Source organism: Sminthopsis crassicaudata, chromosome 4 (assembly GCF_048593235.1).
Source record: "Sminthopsis crassicaudata isolate SCR6 chromosome 4, ASM4859323v1, whole genome shotgun sequence".
NCBI lineage: Eukaryota > Metazoa > Chordata > Mammalia > Dasyuromorphia > Dasyuridae > Sminthopsis > Sminthopsis crassicaudata.
The window spans coordinates 299,643,540-299,650,997 of record NC_133620.1 but is presented as its reverse complement, the minus strand read 5'-3'; positions in this window follow the sequence as shown (position 1 = coordinate 299,650,997).

Sequence of the window (7,458 nt, the reverse complement as noted above, 5' to 3'; positions counted from 1 at the left end):
AAGATGACAATACTCCCCAAACTAATCTATTTATTTAGTGCTATACCAATCAGATTCACAAGAAACTATTTCAATGACCTAGAAAAAGAAAAAAATAACAACAAAATTCATATGGAAGAATAAAAGGTCGAGAATTGCAAGGGAACTAATGAAAAAAAACTCAGAGGAAGGTGGTCTAAGTGTACCTGATCTAAAGCTATATTATATAGCAGCAGTCACCAAAACCATTTGGTATTGGCTAAGAAATAGACCGGTAGATCAGTGGAACAGATTAGATACAAAGGACAAAGAAGGGGACATCTATAGCAATCTAATCTTTGACAAACCCAAAGATACCAACATTAGGGATAAAAATTCATTATTTGGAAAAAACTGTTGGGAAAACTGGAAATTAATATGGCAGAAATTAGATATGGATTCACACTTAACACCATATACCAAATCATAGATCAAAGATCAAAATGGGTCCATGATTTAGGCATAAAGAATGAGATAATAAATAGATTAGAGGAACAGAGGATAGTCTACCTCTCAGACTTGTGGAGGAGGAAGGAATTTATGACCAGAGGAGAACTAGAGATCATTATTGATCACAAAATAGAAGATTTTGATTACATCAATCTAAAAAGTTTTCTGTATAAACAATACTAATGCAAACAAGATTAGAGGGGAAGTAACAAATTGGGAAAATATTTTTAAAAGCAAAGGTTCTGACAAAGGTCTCATTTCCAAAATATATAGAGAACTGAACCTAATTTATAAGAAAATGAACCATTCTCCAATTGATCAATGGTCAAAGGATATGAACAGACAATTCTCAGATGAAGAAATTGAAACTATATGCACTCATATGAAAGAGTGTTCCAAATCACTACTGATCAGGGAAATGCAAATGAAGACAAATCTGAGATACCACTACACACCTGTCAGATTAGCTAAGATGACAGGAACAAATAATGATGAATGTTGGAGGGGACGTGGGAAAACTGGGACACTAATACATTGCTGGTGGAGTTGTGAAAGAATCCAGCCATTCTGGAGAGCAATTTGGAACTATGCCCCAAAAGTTATCAAACTGTGCATACCCTTTGACCCAGCAGTGCTACTACTGGGCTTATATCCCAAAGAAATACTAAAGAGCGGAAAGAGACCTATATGTGCCAAAATGTTTGTGGCAGCTCTTTTTGTTGTAGATAGAAACTGGAAGATGAATGGATGTCCATCAGTTGGAGAATGGTTGGGCAAATTATGGTATAGGAAGGTTATGGAATATTATTGCTCTGTAAGAAATGACCAGCAGGAGGAATACAGAGAGGCTTGGAGAGACTTACATCAACTGATGCTGAGTGAAATGAGCAGAACCAGAAGATCACTATACACTTCAACAACAATACTGTATGAGGATGTATTCTGATGGAAGTGGAAATCTTCAACATAAAGAAGAGCCAACTCAATTCCAGTTGATCAATGATGGACAGGGGTAGCTACACCCAGAGAAGAAACACTGGGAAATGAATGTAAATTGTTAGCACTAATATCTGTCTGCCCAGGTTACATGTACCTTCAGAATCTAATGCTTATTGTGCAACAAGAAAATGGTATTTACACACATGTATTGTATCTAGGTTATATTGTAACACATGTAAAATGTATGGGATTGTCTGTCATCGGGGGGAGAGACTAGAGGGAGGGGGGATAATTTGGAAAAATGAATACAAGGGATAATATTACAAAAATATATAAAAAAAAAGTTTAAAAAAAAAAAAACAAAATCAGATTTAAATAATTGGACAGAATCAGCTACACCCTGAAAAGGAACATTGGGAAATGAGTGTAAACTATAAGCATTTTTGTTGTTGTTGTTGTTGTTGTTGTTGTTTTTCTTCTCAGATTATTTTTACCTTCTGAATACAATTCTTCCTTTGCAACAACAACAACAACGACAACAAAATTCGGTTCTGCACATATATATTGTACCTGGGATATACTATAAGATATTTAATATGTATGGGACTGCCTGAGATGTAAGGGAGGGGATGGAGGGAAGGAGGGGGAAAAATTCTGAATAGAGGGAGTACAAGGAATAATGTAGTAAAAAAAATTACCTATGCATATGTACTGCCAAAAAAAACCCTTAATTATAAAATTAATTCAAAAAAGAAAACTCCAAATACCAAATTTGAAAGTGTAAAAAATAAAAGAGATAAATAAAACTAAGAGTTGGTTTTATGAAAAAAAATCGACCTTTAGTTACTTTGATTATTTTTAGTGTCAAAGATGAAAAGAACTTTCCACCAATGAAGAGACAATTAGAGTGATAATTAGTAGTTATTTTGCCCAAAAGCGCAAAGGAGGAATATGTCCAAAAATATAGAATGCCCAGATTAACAGAAGAGTAAATAAGTTACTTAAATAATGGCATTTTAGAAAGAGAAATAGAACAAGCTGTTAATCAACTCTCTATGCAAAATCCCAGGACCAGATGGATTTTCAAGAATACAACTCCAATACTAAAGTATTTGAAAACTAGGCAATGAAGGACTCCTACCAAAATTCTTTGATGACACAGCCATAGTACTGATACCTCAACTAGGGAGGACGAAAACAGAAAAAAAAAATATAGACCACTCTATCTAATGAATATTGATGCAAAAATCTTAAGTTAAATATGAGACATTAATTCCCAGGATAATATACTATGACCAAGTAGGATTTTATACCTGAATATAGGTCTGGTTCAATATTAGGAACCATGATTGACAATAGCAATAACCAAATTAAAACCATATGATTATCGCAACAGATAATAAAATCTAACATCCATTCCTCATAAAAACACTTGAGAGCACAGGAATAATTGGACATTTCCTAAAAATAGTCAGTAGCATCTATTTAAAACCATCAGCAAGCCTCATATGTAATGAGGATAAACTGGTACCATTCCCAGTAACATCAGGGGTGAAACAAGTTTTCCCCCTCTATCACCATTACTATTTAATATTGTATTCAAAATGCTAGCTTTGGCAATAAGAGAGGACAGAGGTTATTTAATGAGGAAACCAAATGATCACTCTTTGCAGATGATATGATGATATAGAGAACTCTAGAGAATCTAGTCTAAAGCTATTAGAAATATTCCACCACTATAGCAATGTTGCAGGATACAAAATAAATCCACATAAATCATCAGCATTTTTATACATCACTGATAAAATCCAACAATAGGAGATACAAAGATAAATTCCATTTATCTGAAAATCTTATCTGCCAAAAGAGAGTCAGGAACTATATGAACAGTACTACAAAACTGATCTAACCAATTGGAAAAATATAAAATGCTATTGGATAGGGGCAGCAAAAATAATAAAGATGACAAAACTACCCAAGACTGGGTCCCCAAATACACCTATTTTATTTAGCGCCATACCAAACTCTCAAACTATTTTACTGACCCCCCCCAAAAAAAAAATTAACAAAATTCATCTGTAAGAGCAAAAGGTCAAGAATTTTAAGGGAATCTATTTAAAAAAAATGAAGGTGACCGCTGCTTTATAATGTAGCTTTAGATGTCATACAGCTAGGCCATCCAAACCATTTGGTGCTAGATAGGAAAAAGAGCAGTGATCAATGGAATAGGTAAAGTTTATAGGACAAAATAGTTAATGACTATAGCAATGTAGTGTTTGACAGAGATCTGGTATAGCTAGACCATCAAAACTATTTGGTACTAGATTGGAAAAAGATCCATTGATCAGTGGAATAAGTTAGATTCACAGAACAAAATAGTCAATTACTATAGCAATCTAGTGTTTGACCCCAGCATTTGGGATAAGAATTCACTATTTGACAAAAACTGCTAGGAAAATGGAAAACGAGGATGGCAGAAACTCTTCATTGACCCACACCTAACACCATATACCAAGTTAAGGTCCAAATGGGTTCATGATCTGGAAATAAGAATGTTATAATAAACAAATTTGGAAGAGCATAGGAGAATTTACCTCTCAGTACTGTGCACGAGGAAGGAATTTATGACCAAAGAAGAACTAGAAATCATTATTGATCACAAAATAAATAATTTTCATTAGATTAAGTTAAAAAGTTTTTGTACAAACAAAACAAATGTGGACAAGATTAGAAAAGAAGCAATAAATGGGGAAAACATTTTTACGTTCAAAGGATCTGATAAACGCCTCATTTCTCAAATATATAGAGAATGGATTCAACTTCATAAGAAGTTAAGCCATTCTCCAATTGATAAATGTGAAAGGATATGGACAGACATTTTTCAGATGAAGATATTGAAACGATTTGTAGTCATATGAAAAGATGCTCCAAATCACTTGGAACAGAGAAATGCAAATAAAGAGAAATTCTGAGCTACCCGTATACAGCTGTCAGATTGACAAGAAACGATAATGATGAATGTTGGAGGGGATGTGGGAAAACTGGGATGCGGATGCATTGCTGGTGGAATAGTGAACACATCCAAATATTCTGAAGAACACTTTGGAACTATGCTCAAAAAGTTATCAAACTGCATACCCTTTGACCTAGCAGTGTTTCTACTGTGTTTATATCCCAAAGAGATCTCAGCAGAGGAAAAGAGACCCCACATGTGCAAAAATGTTTGTGGCAGCCCTTTTTGTAGTGGCAAGAAACTGGAAACTGAATGGATGCCAATGATTTGGAGAGTGGCTGAATAATTTATTTCAGAGAGGCCTGGAGAGACTAAGCTAAGTGAAAAGAGCAGAACCAGGAGATCATTATAACATGCCACAGGACTAGAGGATGATCAATTCTGTTGGATAGAATCTCTCTTCAACAATGATTATGATTCAAACCAATTAAAATTTTTCAGTGATGTAGAGAGCCATCTACCCTCACAGAGAGGACCATGGGAACTGAGTGTGGACCATAACATAGCATTCTTACTCTTTCTGTTTGCTTGCATTTTGTTGTCTTTCGGGTTTTTCTCCTTCTGAGTCTGATTTTTTCTTGTACAACAAGCTAACTGTTTAACTATATATATTTTAAGCTTTTCAACATGTATTAGAGTACCTGCCACCTAAGGGAAGGAGTGGGGGGGGGAAAGGGGATAATTTGGTACATAACACTTTGTTGAAAAATTACCCAAGCATATGTTTAATAAACAGAAAGTTTTAATTATTTTTTAAAGATAAAGCCAGATAAAGCCAGCCTTGGTCCCTGAGTCTCTGGTTCTCTGACCCTCTGGCTCTCTGGTTGATTGGTTGCCAAGGGTATTGGCGGCCAAAAGTATTGGCCTTGCGATTGTTGGGTAATTTCTTTACAACATTATTCCTTGCACTCACTTCTGTTCTGACTTTTGCCTTCCCTCTCTCCACCCCCTCCCCTACAAGGCAGGCAGGTTTATACAGGTTTACTATGTTATAGTATATTGCAGAACCGTACAGTTCTCTTGTTGCACAAGAAGAATTGGATTCAGAAGGTAAAAATAACCTGGGAAGAAAAACAAGAAATGAAAATAGGTCACACTCATTTCCCCGTGTTCCTTCTCTGGGTATAGCCGATTCTGTCCATCATGGATGAAGTGGAACTGAATGAGATCTTCTCTTTGTCAAGATATCCACTTCCATCAGAATACATCCTCCTAAGTATTGTTGTTGAAGTATATTATGAGCTAGTGGTTGTGCTCATTTCACTTAGCATCAGTTCCTGTAAGTCTTTCCAAGCCTCTCTGTATTCTTCCTGCTGGTCATTTCTTACAGAATCATAATATTCCATAATATTCACAAACCATAATTTACCCAACCATTCTCCGAATCTTGGACATCCATTCCATTTCCAGTCTCTGGCCACTAGAAAAAGGGCTGCCACAAACATTTTGGCACAAATATGACCTTCCTGTTGTTGTCGTATATTGTCCTATATTGTTCTCCTACCTTGAAAGTCCTATTATTTGGACAATAAAATAGAATTTTCATTTGATGGGGGGGGTTAATAAATGTATTAATTTAGAATACATTTTGCTTTATGAATCGTGTTTGGAGAGAAAAAAACAAAGCAAATGTAATAACCATGGAAGAGAGAGGGAGAGAGAAAAAGTGAACAAAGTACATGGTGTGTTACATTTTCTTCTCATTTTTTTTTTAATTCAGAGGGCATTTTCTGTCAAGTCTTATTAGGATTGCTTTGGATCACTAAAGAGCTAAGAAGAACCAATTCTCTCCTATCTGTCACAAATTCTTGCTGTTATTTCCTACAAAGTATTCTTCCTATTTTTGCCACCCACATCCTTCTCTGTTTCTTAATTCCTTCCCCTTTGCTCATATGTTGCCTCCTTCATCCACAGACTTGGACGTACCACTTGGCAGAAGGCTCTGCCAACGGGCCCTGGAGGACCTCACCCCGAGTTGACCTCCCCACATAGCCCATGGTGTGGAAAAGAAAACTAAATTAACTCAACCACCAGTCTAAATATCTACCCTCCACAGAATCGGTCCCACTGCCTGGCAGAAGCTGCCACCAGTGGGTCAAAGGCGTTCCTCTTCAATCGACCTCAACTCATCATCACATATTGGGTAAAACAAAACAAAACAAAACAAAACAAAAACAAAAACAAAAACAAAAACAAAAACAAAAACCAGACAAGCTGACCCACCTTAACCCGTCCTAGGATGAATGTGTGCCCTCCAGAGACTTCACCCCAACACCTAGAAGAATACCAACAGGGCGAATGGAAGGCATTGTGCCATCTTTGCAAAGAGACGCTCCCCCCCCAAAAGACACCAATCACCCTCAACATCCAGTCTGAATGTGTGACCTCTGCAGATGTGGTTCCACCACCTGGCAAGAATGCTCCACAGATGGGTCAGGACACTCCTCTTCCCCAATTGATCTCCCCCCATTTCCCTTGAAAACCTGAGGGAACAGATGCCCAACATAAACCTCCAGGATTCACTGTGATGCCAGCAGCTAGGCCGGCCTTGGCAATCCCGACCCCTGGAAGAAGCCGGTCTCTGGGCTGACCAATGACCACCCCACCCCTCCTAGCCCCCTCTTCCCTCAGGCTGCAGCACCTGCCTGCCACAGGCTTTAGGCACTCCAGCCAAAGGTCCCAGGAAAAGGCTCAGCCAACTATAAAGGAAAATTGCGAACACCAGTCCAGGGTCCTGTTCACAAAGATGATATATTGAGAATCAATAATTACTAATTGTACATGTAGTTTCAGTCAGACTTGGTCCCCAGGTCTCTGGCTCATTGGATGCCCTAAACAGCATAGTTATTGGCTGTCCTGTATTATACATTAAATATTGAATAAAATTTTAATTTTAAATTTTTGTAGTGTTTAGTAAATTTACTTTTAATAAGCATTGCTTTTATGAATCATGTTGGGAAAGACAAATCAGAGCAAAAGGGAATAATCATGAGAGAGAGAGAGAGAGTGAAAGAAAAACATAGCATATGGTGTTTTAC